At 45.1% G+C, this 13505-nt stretch overlaps 1 long non-coding RNA gene across 3 annotated transcripts; it reads right to left on the bottom strand.

Annotated features, from left to right (window-relative positions):
• Window positions 1-622: 622 nt before the first annotated feature.
• On the bottom strand, window positions 623-12715 carry LOC138823831 (uncharacterized). Of its 3 annotated transcripts, XR_011370914.1 has the most exons (6): window positions 12648-12715; window positions 8829-8911; window positions 5217-5333; window positions 4734-4823; window positions 3646-3926; window positions 623-1281 (listed from the first exon to the last, which is right to left on the bottom strand). It is a non-coding gene; the product is annotated as an uncharacterized lncRNA (long non-coding RNA). The 3 variants fall into 3 exon arrangements; XR_011370912.1 differs by lacking the exon at window positions 12648-12715 and having other exon boundaries at window positions 8829-9139; XR_011370913.1 differs by lacking the exons at window positions 3646-3926; window positions 4734-4823; window positions 12648-12715 and having other exon boundaries at window positions 8829-9139.
• Between the last annotated feature and the right edge of the window lie 790 nt (window positions 12716-13505).

Below are 13505 nucleotides of genomic sequence, written 5' to 3'. Positions count from 1 at the left end.
AAAAACCTCACAAAATCCAAATGTGTCTATGATAGTCACTGCCTGAAAACAGATAGACTGAAGCTACATAGTCCAGTCCTCCACCCACTCATCAGGAGCTATGCCTGCCCCTAAGCACAGAGTCATTACCAGTCCTGATTCCTGACCAGTTCTGACCTTGCTTGGCCTCACACTGCCATTTGCTGATGACCAGGGTCCCTTCCATTTACAGCAGTCATGAGGATGTGTCTGCCGTGAGCCTCCAGCAGGACTCCAAGGAGTTGGGGGGGGGAGGGAGAATGAGTGCCATGGGCAGCTGACATTAATGATCCAAGTATGCATGAGAGGTGCTGATGGGTCAGCCTGGAAGCCGTATTTGAAAAATAAATAAAGCAAAAAGGGCCGGAGGCATTGCTCAGATGATATAACTTCTGTCTAGTAAGGGCATGGCCCTGACTTCAAAGCCTAGCATGCAAAGAAAAACAAAATGATGGCAGTCATGTCCTGACCCTTTCACTGTCTGTTACGCAGTGCTGGGCTGGGTGACCCCAATGGGCTGTGACTCACAGCCTGCCTCTGGGACTGGAAGCCTAGACTTCAATCTGGTGGCCTCATGCTCTTCCTTAGTGTTTTCTTCCAAAGCTGGCATTTTACCACTTGAACCACACTTCTACTTGAGCTGGCATTTTTGCTGCCAGATAGTAAAAAAGAAAAAAGAAAAAGAAAACCCAGAAGTACTTAGTCCTTAACAATGGTAAGGAAATAAAGATAACACTTTATTTAATCCATCATGCCATTTAAATGTAGTTTATCTACCCAGAAAACAAACACAAGTACTTCCCAGGTGAAAAAGGTGAACTATGTCCTTTGTCATGTAAATTTGTGTTCCCCCCCACCACTACCACTGTCAACATAAGAAAAGGAGTGGGCGCTGGAGAATCATTCCATCAAATCAGACCAGGTGAAGACTAAGTTGCTGCTCCAGGCCTAGGACTAGAGAGAGGTGAATGCGGAAGGAACTCCATTTCATATTGCACATTGGCGTGAATGCAGTCTCAGAGAGTGAGCTTGGATGCCCTGCTGTTGAAACTCCAATAAGAAGAGGACAATGCAACTCCATTAGTCACCACCCTGCCTCTGGACATTTCCATCCTTTCATTAAAAATGAAGCTGGCAAAAGCAGAACTCTACCCCATGAACAGTCACGATGTTATTTTCAAGCGCGTTCCTCCCTTGCTTTTCCTTCCGCGGGGCCCTGGACAGCCAGAATAGAGCTCCTCCCCATCAGGCTTCACAGTGGCCCTGTGGAGTGCACAGAGGTGTCCTGAGGAGCAGCGAGCAGGTGTGGGACCAGAACTCTTCTCCCAGCCTCCCTCTCCAGTCCCCTCTCCTTCCCATCTCCAACTGCATTCTAAATCCCAATGTCCTAAATTAGCCCTGGGGTACAGGTCACACCAAGAGCAGAGAGGGGGTACAGGTCACACCAAAAACAGAGAAGGGATACAAGTCACACTACCAAGAGCAGAGAGGGGATAGAGTCATACCAAGAGCAGAGAGGAGGTACAGGTTAAACACTGATAATAGAGAGGGGTACAGGTCACACCACTGTGAGCAGAGAGCATCCTATAGGGAGGGGAGAAGATGGCACCCACCAAGGCTGATGAGCAGGAAACCAAACCACACTCCCGCAAACAACCACACACACACACCAAACAACCACACACACACACCCCAAACAATCATAAACATCCCAAACAACCACACACATCCCAAACAACTACACACATCCCAAACAACCACACACACCCCAAACAACCACACACATCCCAAACCACACACTTCCCAAACAACTACACACACCCCAAACAACCACACATACCCCAACCACACACACCCCAAACAACCACACACACCAAACTCAGCAGCATTGCTGTTTTGAGACACATCTGCCTGGATAGTCTTCCATCTCCATGGACCAAGAGTGAGGCTAAGGCTTTGGGCCTAGTCAGGGCTTGGACCTCGACTGTCAATAAATAAGCCATATATGCTGCTCATCCGATGATGTCAATTCGCCAACACAATCACTGGGTGCATCTAAGGTTTGGGCTCAGTAGGATCACAGAGGGACAATACATCCTCAGCTACATGCTGGTGGCTGGCACCTATCATCTCAGCTACTTAGCAGGCTGACATTAGAAGGATCAAGGTTCTAGGACAGACCGGGCAGAAAGGTCCACAAGACACTGTTTCTGGGGGAGAAAAACAGTGCGGTGACATGGGCCCGGGAGTCCCACATCACCGGTGAACCTAGAGGAGGTGGATTCAGACACAGTCATACAACATTGGCAGAAAGCAAAGGAACCTAGAGGCAAGGTTCAAGTGGCAAAGCATCTGTATAACAAGTGCAAGGCTCTGAGTTTAAACCCTAGGATCACCAAAATTTTGAACAGCAAAAATGAGCAAAATGTGCTCATTTTAGGGCTTGTCCTGAGTCAAACCCCAGCATACAGGCTTGCATAACCCTCATTGCAACCTTGTGTGTGTTTACTTGACGTCTGAGAAAGAGTGGCTCCGAACCCAGAAACACTTTGCGATTCTACAGATGGAACTCAATCCCAGCTCCCTAAAAAGAGCTGTGGGTGGAGTGTGTCCTTTCTCCTCTGGACCAGGGTTGACATGGTCTCAAGGCCTGGCCCGGCCACATCTGTGACATTCACGGGTCAGGGAGTGTGGCCCTGTGTGTGCTCTCTCTACCTCTGTGGTTCAGACAGTTAACATGTCCTAGAATTCCAGGTTTTGAGCCAGGTGGCCTGATGTCCCCACCTGGCACATCAAGACACTTACATTTCAGTCTCATCACTTGTGGCCTGAAAATAGCAACACAGTCCAATGTATGGAAAAGAAGAAGGAAGAAAAAGATGGGAACGTCTCCCTCAAAGTTTCAAAGGCTCCTCAAGTTGACAACAGAAGGCAATAGGAGACTCAGCATGAGAATGTGGCACCCAAAATAAAGGCCTTTATCAAAAACTTCCCAGTGGATGGGGAAACTGAGTCTCCAAGAGGCAGACGGTGACCCTAGGCTCTTCCTGCCCAGGGGTAGGTAGAGACGTGGGCTGGAGCTTGAAGTATCTGTGCACCTGTTTTAACCCAGTCAGCACGTGGGTCAGGACACTGGTCCTCTTATACAACATCCTCCACTGCCTCCCCCAGTCCAAAAGGTGGGATGTATGCAGGGTGCACAAAGAATCGGCACTGAGAACAGGCAAATCTCTGGGAGCCCACAACACAGATGCTTCAATGTATATTATGTACATCCTGGAAAATCACACATGCTCTTGAAAGTGCAAAGTCAGACTTCCTCTTCCCTCCCTCTCACTTTCCCTCCTCACAGGCTAAGCCTTATGCAGAGGTGATAAAAATCAGCCTCAGGATCCAAACCAATGTCCTCAGTCCTGCAAACCCTTCCAGGAGGCAGGGTGGCAGAGCCAGGCTGCCAGTAGAACACACACACAGACACACACAGACACACACACACACACACACACACACACACACACAGACACACACACACACACACACACACACACACACACACACACACACACACACACACACACACACACACACACACCGCTCATCCCAGAGATGGCTTATTGATGCAATTACATGGTTCAAAGCCAGTGGCACCTGACGGGGGAAGAAAAAGACAAAACCAGAAAGGGCGGGATGGCCTCAGCACTACTCCCTCGGGCCGGCTGTACAAGTGCCAAGTGCCTTTTCCTTGTGAACCACAGAGGCAGGTGCGGGCCGGCAAGCAGACAGGACCACAGCCCTGGCAACAGGAGGAAGTGGTAGTTGAGGTTTCCCGATAGATCTCCTGATCCTCTCTGGACCTCAGGACCTCTCCTAGGCTCCCCAGTGCTTTCCCTCTCTGGTCTCTGCTTGGCCTGCTCAAGAGGGACAGACAGACAGAAGTTAAAAGAGCAAGATTAGTTTCCTTTCACCCCTAAACCATCTCCTCATCCCTGTCCAGGGGCAGGGAGTACAAAGGTAGACACACAGGGAATCAAGAGCTCCAGGCTGCTGCCATTGGATCAGTGGGAAACTGGGCTGTTTGCATTTCCAAGTGCTGAATGGCCGGCCACTGTGATGTCCATGTTGATAATTCCTGATGCTTTGTATTCCAGCAAATGTTTAATCCCTCACTGATCAATAATCCTCACTCGGCTGTTCTTTTTTCCTTTTTTTAAAGAACCAAATCCCTTTTTACTCTTCAAATCCTTGAATAAAATTAGACTGCTTTAGCCCTGGATGCGTTATTCCTCAAAGAAGCTGTGTGGTTTCATAATCTCGGTTGGGGTATTTTTAAAGGGACTGCCTAGACACACTTGTTCTTGGTGTCACCTAACTTGTCTCTGCAATTGCTGTGTGTTATAAGCTGGTCTCCTCAGACACTGCTTTCAACACAGATCTACTTTTTTTTTCACTCAAAAGAAGAAAATAATTCAAAGTGAAGTTATTTGCCCTAACTAAACCAGTGAGTCTAATCTTTGCATTCCTGGCTTACACTTAAGTCCTTCTGTACAACTTGATTTCTACCTTCCATCTATAATTTCTTTCCAAAACCATATTGAAAAGAAAACAGCTCCATTCCTAGGCCATCTTAAGAAGCTGTACTTCTTTCTTAGAGGCACGGCTGAATGTTTTGGAAAATGCACATGACACATGGAAAGAGACAACGGCTCTGTGCTCACAGGGGATGGGCTGGCAGGGGGGTCTCACAATCCACTCCAGGTCCACCAAAGTTCCACAAACAACGGCAACAGAAAGAAACTGCCTTTCATCTGTAGCAGCAAACAAAGCAGCAACTTTCACCAAAGCTAACCCAAGCCAGGAGTACATCCCACACACACCAACCACTTCCACAGTTAGCCCATAAGAGCCCAAGCAGCTCACCACAATATTTATTAGAAAAACACATAATTTGTGGTGGAGAAAGAAGAGTATCTCATACAAAAAAGAAAAAAAGGGGGGGGGAAGCTCCTTCAAATGCAATTAACCAAAAGACATATTTCCCCTGTGTTTTTAAAGATCACTCTATGAGAAGCATAGTTTTTGTGTGAGAGGAGGGGGGGGTGGAGAGAAATGGGTTATCCCCACTAGTTAAGAAAGACAATTAAATTACTGGAGATTACCTTCATCATTAAGGAGAATGGGCTTTATTCATATTTACAGACCTAAGCAGACTTCAGTTTCCAGGTCACAAATGAATCTCTTCTCGTCTCAGATGCACATGTGGACACTGACATGGGCTGCTGTTGAGTTGATTGGATAATAATCTTATTCTCAAGCTCCTGCTGGAAAGAAGAGCTCCAGAGGAGGGCAGCAGGGGGAGGGGGAGATGGGTGAGGGAGGGAGGGAGGGAGGGAAGCGAGGAAGGAAGGAAGGAAGGGATAAAAAGAAGAATCCAATCATGTATTCTTCCTGGTTGGAAAAAAAAGTAACCCCAGTATCCTGGAAGGATTTCAAACACAGGCGAACAGTGTGCAGGAGGGTGTGTTAACAGCATGCCTTACTGGTGTGGCCTGCCTGAGACACTCTTAATGAATATTACTTCCTTCCCATTGGCTGTTCCCGCTAGAAACCCAGACCCATCCCTCCTTTCAGAAGTCAGGAATTCAGCTCCAGCCAAAGTCCAGAAAACATGCTCACGCAGGGACAAGGCTCCACCACCGATCCATAACCTTTGAGGTTGTGTCCTACAGTCAACCTGACCAACAGTACATAGGAGTGAATTTTTTCTGCCTTGGGTTGTGTTCCCAGCTTTGTGTCTGTTCTAAACTGAAGGTCCATCAAAGAAAAGAAAAATAGACAGCTTTCTTTAGAGAGAACATGCTGTCCTAAATGCTGGGGAGAAAGAACTTTCTCAATCAGGCTTCCAAAACCAGATCTGAAACGTTGTCTATATCTTAAAATCCATCCAGGTGATTTTTTTTTAAAACTCTGTGCCAAAATAAAGTAAAATCCCCAATTAATATATGTCCTTTTGTGGACTGAAGCTTCATCTCCCTCTGAAATGTCACATACCAATGCACCCTTTGAATAGCTGTTCAGAATCACTTGGAGCAGCAATATCTAAGCAGTACACAAATATGCATTCAGGTGACAGGATGACTAAGTTTTCTTTTCCAAACAATGCTCTTCTCCCTAACTTCTCCTGTCTGCTTACTGACAGGAGACCTGATGTTCTCAACATTTTAAAGCAGATAAATTTTTGAGAATATGAGCAGATATAATTCTTGCTCATAAGAAAAAAAAGCAACAAAAAATTGAAGGTGGGACAGAAGAAATGGAGAAAAACATTTTATTTTAAAAAATAGTAATAATAAAATATTTTGTGGCCCATTCAGTATTTCCCATATATAATTTATTAAAATTAGATCAAATTACGAATATTAAGTGCTCATTTGAACTAAAGTGCTTCCTCTTTCATACATACACGCACACACAAACAATTTGTGTTGTATCAGTTTCAGAAGGCAACAGAAACTCTAAGGATACAAAGAAATATGGTGTCCCCAGCCTCTAATACAAAGCATGCTGGGCAGCCCTGAGCTCCTGGATTACTGAAAGGTGTTTCTGTGCACATAATTGCAAGGCTTCCACCTCTCCCTCCCTGCCTGTAACTCATTGCACAGCTGCAGGAAGCTGTGGCTCTAGTCCCCTTATCTAAGGTCCTTGGTCCTTGTTCCATAAAGTATTTTCCTTACCACTATTAAATAAATGAGATGTCCTTCCTGTAATTCTAGGTTTCTGTGTTTAGAATGGAGGTGATTTTGTTTTTAATGCTTTGCTGAAGAGGGAAGAATAAAACTGAGCTCTCGCTCCAAGAGTGTTTATTTATGCTATTATAAGAGCAAACTAACTTTTCAGCACTTAGATAAAAAAATCAGTTTGCAAAGGCTAAACAACTTTCCTGTCCCTACACCAAGAGTGGGGGTAAAATAAAAATATTCATTTGACCTAAGACGATCACATGAGAGTTGTAAGAGTCTTCCCCCCACTCTTGAGAAAAGAGGGTAAAACCTGGGCCATAACCAGTGCCTGAGTCTGCCATGACCTCATCTAGGGGCCTTCAGCCTATGTCTGTGTGGGGTGTGTGTGTGTGTGTGTGTGTGTGTGTGTGTGTGTGTGTGTGCTTCAGCCTGTCTGTGTGGTGTGTGTGTGTGTGTGTGTACACCAATGCAGACAAAGTCCCTATGTGCGGCCGATGGCCTAGTGTACTAGGGTGGCATGGTTCCTCAATAAGTGTAAATTACATCCACGTCTCCAGATTTGTTTCCATGAACTATACTAGAAAAATGCATCTTAACCAAAGAAAGATATATATTACCACAGATACAAGATCATATATAGTATGTGATATATCATTGTATGATTCAATTCATACAGAGCTGTAGGCATAAAAATAACTTAAGTGGATATTGTTCAAAGTGGTAGTCATTCTGGAAGGTAGCATCTTGGAGAGACCTTAACTTATGAGGCACTTTTTGGAGTGCTGGAAGCGTTCCATTTCCTGATGGGAGTGGTACGTATAGGGGGACTCATGTGTATATTTGCCATTGGATTTTATACTTTCTAGTATGTGAGTCATTCCTCACCAAAAAGAAAAAAAGAATCTACCAAGTAAGTTCAGTGATCATTGATGACTTCTTTAAAATCCATTATTTTTGCCAACTTCAAAAAAAATCTGTGAGAAAAAAACGAATTCTTTGCTCTGTTCATTATGAGAACAAAATCAAATGTGAATAATTTAGTGACGGGTTGAGGTTTGACATCTCAAAGCGTTTGGGGCCTGAATTTTTCAGAAGCTCTTGGTTTCACGGTTCACGTTGGCACTCCAGGGCTTCACATCATCAGAATTCAGATATCTGCACTTGGCAATTTTATATGTGGACATCTACACGTCACATTCTAACAGCACATCAAAACTCATTACATCCAGAAGCAAGTTTGTTATCTCAAAATAGGCACCTTCTTAACCACCCGCCCCCACCAAATTCCTTCACCTTGTTCTATTTTTGTGTCAGAGAGTTTCTCCTTTTCTCATTACCCACTTGGAAATTTGTCTTTGAGTAACTCAGCTGTGCTTTCATACTGACTTTCCACATCTCTCACATCCTACTCTTGGCCACCACTCCTATGAGCGTATTAGCAATGAATGCCTAATTAGTATTATGGTTCCTGTCTCTGCCTCCACAGCACCACCGAGGAAATCTTCCCTCTGTGCTCCTGACAGTCCTCTGCTGCTGCAGCACAAAACCCATCCTCAATGTGACATTCAAGGTCTCCTCTAGCCTCCTCTCCCCACGCCTCCACCGCAACCCTACTGTCCCACTGCACCTCACCAGCACAGGAAGGGACCGGGCATATTCCTCCCCCACCACCCCTGCTCGTGCCTCGAATCCTTCCTTTCTATGACATCCAAATATTGCATACCTCATAAAGACAAAACATTCACTGTCTCCCTGAGATGATTTCTGTGAAATGGCTTTCCCCATTGAAGTGCCTGTGTGGTTCTATCAGTGGTCAGGCAGGTAATTCTCACCTATGCCAATGTCTCCCAGTGTTCGCTGCCCCTTTTATATTGTGGTTTTGTTATCAGTGGTGGCACACATCAGTTTATAAATACAATGCACCTTGATCATGCCACCCCTTCATCATTCTCTCCCAACTCTCCCAAAACCAGCCCTGTTCTCAATTCTTGGTTTCACAGGATACATGTTAAGTATTATGGTTGCCTTCCTCTCTTCATTCATCCACCCTCCCTCCCCTTGACCTACTCATACCTTTAAAGTGCCAGTTTCCTGGTATTCATTTCATTGGACTATGAGTTTGTTTTCCTGAGGAATTTTACCATCCGAATTCTCCCCTGCAAATACCATACTTCAGTTAATACATCTGTGTACACTTGCATACAAACTGTGTCTGTTTAATTGTACACTTACGAATTAGTTTCTCATTTCCATGTGTGTAAGGCCTTGTCTTCACAAAGTAAAATAATAAAATTTCCAAGTTGAAAATTATATTAAGTGAAGTAAGCCAAGCCCAAAGAAACATAGGTCCCATGGTTCCCCTTATTTGCAATATCTAGTATATGTCTGAGTCAAGCAGAAAAAGTCAGATGAGGTAATGTTAGGGAAATAAACCCTAAGATATGTATTCAAATGTTTTCTTTCATGCGATTGTTTCTAACGCATTTATAAGATTATTTCTTTGTTGCTTTCTATGTCCCTCCCCCATTTTATAACCCCTACTTTCACTGTATTTGATGTCGGTATAATTTGTGGAGGGGAAAGGGAAAAACAAGTCATTTAAACGAGGATACAGGTGGACCCATTGCGACAATGAGAAGTACAAGTTGTCATGTCGAAAACGAACTTTACAACTTCGGTGGGGAGGGGGAGGGGAGGATTGGGGGAAAGGGGGATGTGAAGGGATGGGAAGGGGAAACAAAGGAGGAGGCTACAATGCTTGATAATAAATGTACTCATTATCTTGCCCATGTAATTGTAACCCCTCTGTACAGTATTTTCACAATAAAAAAATATAAAAAAAATTTCCAAGTTGATGAACTCCAAAGCCAAGTGTTATTTTTTCTCTATGACTCAAGTGTCTCAATGAAGATCTGCTCAGAAGTCGAACTCACAAATTACTAAGTTAGAAACATCAGCAGGGAATCTGTGTTATGTTTGCATTGCATTTAAAATGTCCTTACTATGATATATATCAACAATAGAATGTTGATCTTTTATGTTTGCACAGGCTTTTATGCCCCACCTAAAGTATCTCCTGATTCCCCAACCTTTCAAGTGAAGACAACAGCTTTATTGGGGTGATTTTTTGGGGGAGGTCCAGTCATGGGGCCTGAACTCTGGGCCTGGGTGCTGTCCCTCAGCCCTTCAGCTCAAGGCTAGCACTCTATCACTTGAGCCACAGCGCCACTTCCGGCTTTTTTCTTTTTGCTTATGTGTTGCTGAGGAATCGAACCCAGGGCCTCAGGCATGCAAGGCAAGCGCTCTACCACTGAGCCACCTTCCCAGTCCTGGGGCCATTTAACAGAGCAAAGCCACATTCTGGAGACAGATAGTCCAATTTCCTTTGGAACAAAGAGACGAAGTTCTCCAACTCTGGCAGACCTGAAGTCAATGCCAGTTCACGTGATTACCTGATGCTGAATTACTTAACTTCTTGTGTAAAAAGATAGGGCTGCAGAGGTGCCCACCTCCTATGTGTTGTGAAGATGATTTGAGGAAATGCCAGGCATCAGGTGCTATGCAGAGAAGAAAGTCATCAGGGGCAGAACTCCCATGCTGCACCCAGAACCTCCCCCTACACCTCGCCCCCACTACACCCCCCACTGCTCCCACCGCACCCTTCCATCCCCACCGTGTGGGCCTCCCCACTCCCGGCTGGCCCGTCACCCCCTGACCTGGGCCGCCCTCCCGCTGGACCAGACACCCCTCCACCACTAATGGGATCCTGGCTGCACAAGGCCTCTGTCGGCTCTGCAGGCTGGGGAGACAGCGCCCTCAAGTGGCCACCTGCGGAGCAGCACCTGCTGCCCTGTCCAGGGGGGCGGCGGGCCCAGAGCCTGGCCAGGCAGCTCCCCCACCAGGCACAGGGCCCCACCCAGCCTCCCTGCTGTGCCAGGTGCCCTCCTCACCAGTCTCTCTGAGATGAGGGTGAAGTTGGTCCAGACTGCCTCCAACTGAGAGCCTCCAACCTCTGCCTCCAGTACCGCGGGGACCACGGAGTGGTGGGCGTTGGGTGCAGTCAGGGTGGGAGCCAAGGCCAGGCTGGGCCTGCCAACCCTCAGCCCGGCTGGCCCCGCTGATCCCCGTGACCCAGCGACCCTACGACCCCGGCCCCGTGCAGAGCAGCAGGTGACCCACAAGCTCTGTGCTCTGCTCCCTGAAGAGCCACGGAAGAGCGGCCGGGAGCATAAGGCAACATTCACACCCAGCACCTAGGACAATGGAATGACTCACACTAACACCACACACACAATCACACACACCACACACGGTCACACTCCACACACCACACACCACACACGCTCATTCAATCACACCACACACACCACACGCTCACAGTCAATTACACCACACACACGCTCACTCACACACCATACACCACTCACACCACACACCACACATGCTAACACTCAATCATACCACCCATTTTACTCACACCACATATGTTCACACTCACAATCACACTACACACGCTCACTCAAATCACACCACCCACACACCACACATGCTCATACACCACACAACACACACCATACATGCTCACTCACATACACCACACATGATCACACCACACCACACCTACAGCACTCACACCACACTCAGTCATACCAAACTCACACCACACAGTCATACCACACCACTCACGCTCACACTCACCACACACCAAAAGTACCACACACTACATGCTCACTCACTTAATCACACCACACACACCACACTCACACTCAATCACACACACCACACATGCTTGCTCACAATCACACCACTCACACCACATACACCACACTCACACCACATGCTCACACTCATACCACACCACACACACACCACACACGCTCAGTCACTCAATCACACCACACACACCACACACACACTCAATCACATCACACACACACCACTCACGCTCACACATACCACCCACCACCCACACTCACACTCGCACACTCACCACACACCACACACACACACACACAACCCCCTGGTCTGTCACCTTGAGCTGAAGAGCGCAGAGACAGCACCCAAGTCCAGAGTTCAAGCCCCACAACTGACCCCTCCAAAAAAATATCCTGAACTGAACATAGCATATATGTATATATGTGAAATAACATGGCAAAATTCCTTTGTGTAATACACACTTAAAAAAATGAATGATAGGAAAGTAATATAGGCTCTTCTGGGTGATCAGGTACTAGCAGGAGGGAAGAGGGCCAAGGAGAGGGCAAATTAAGTACTTTACACATGTATGAAAATAGAATAAAACTTATTTTCAACGATTTGTATGCATGTATGGAAATGTCTGAGAGCTAATATAGTAGAAGCCAGGCACTGGTGGCTCACGCCTGTAATCCTAGCTACTCAAGAGGCTGAGATCTGAGGATCGAGATTCAAAGCCAGCCTGGGCAAGGGAAGTCCCTGACACTCTATCACCAATTAACTACCAGAAAACTGGAAGAGGTGCTGTGGCTCAAGTGGTAGAGCTCTAGCGTTAAGCTGAAGAGCTCAGGGATGGTGCACAGACCCAGAGTTCAAGTCCCACAACTGACAAAAAATAAATAAAGAAAGAAAAAAAAAGACAGTATATATGGCTTTAAATCTAATATATTAAACTTTATTCTTAGGAGTAAATAACCAAGCATTTCTCAGTTTTCTGAGGTCTCATTAGCAGTATAATAATTTCAGTAGTTCATCTAGACATAAAAAGTCAAAGTTTATTCCATAAATAAGAACACAATTTAATCCAAAATTACTAAGAGTCTTAAATGCCATCTTATTTTCCTCTAGCTATGATGGTATTTTTTCCTCCAAGACTGAATAAATAATACTAAACTAAGTGGGTATCCAATGACTCACCTGTACACTTGAAAATTTCACTTTTGGATTGTTATCTATCTCCCATAAGCCTTCATTGAAACCTTTTTATTTATTTGGTTTGCCATACTTTTCCTTATTTTCTGAGTAAGGAAATATATCCTTTGGTCCTAAAAAAGCACTAAAACAGAAGAAGATAATAAGTGCAATGCAACCTCAAATAAATATATACATAGTGCATTACTAAAATAACACTATTATATGATGCATTTCATAAAATACAAATTAAAGGGAAGACAAGGATATAAAGTCTGATGAATTCATTTCAATGAACACAATCTTACCAACACATGAGAAGGCTCTAAGTACTGGCAGAACAAATGTTGGAAAAGTCTTTTTGGGGGAAGTATGTATACAGATATTTGGGCTTGAAGTCAGAGCCTCCCACTATTGCTTAGCTTTTTTACTTAAGGCTACAGTCACTCTACTATAGCCATAGTTCCACTTCCAGCTTGGAACATAAGAGAGCCACACAGACTTTTCTTCCAGGCTGTCTTAGAAATTTGATCCTCATATCTCAGGCTGAATAGCTAGGAGTATAGGTGTGAAACACCAGCCACCTGGCTTCTAAAATATTTTTAGGTTCCATTTCTTTGCAGAACAATAAATGTTTTCTGTTTAGAGGTAGGGATAAAGTAGGCTATATTTTATTCCAAATACTACTGTTTTTTTTTTTTTCGTTTACAGTACTAAGGATTGCATCCAGGTCTCACAGAAACAAGTCAAGCACTAAACCACAGAACTACATGTCAATCTGATATACTTTATTAATTCAGTAATGAGTTCCTAGATCCATAACACCAACTCATTTACATGAACTTTTTTTTTGGTACAGATCCT

Source organism: Dipodomys merriami, unplaced genomic scaffold, assembly GCF_024711535.1.
Source record: "Dipodomys merriami isolate MVZ:Mamm:240054 unplaced genomic scaffold, mDipMer1.0.p SCAF_1233, whole genome shotgun sequence".
In the NCBI taxonomy this organism is placed as follows: domain Eukaryota; kingdom Metazoa; phylum Chordata; class Mammalia; order Rodentia; family Heteromyidae; genus Dipodomys; species Dipodomys merriami.
This window is presented reverse-complemented; position numbering and strand designations above follow the sequence as displayed.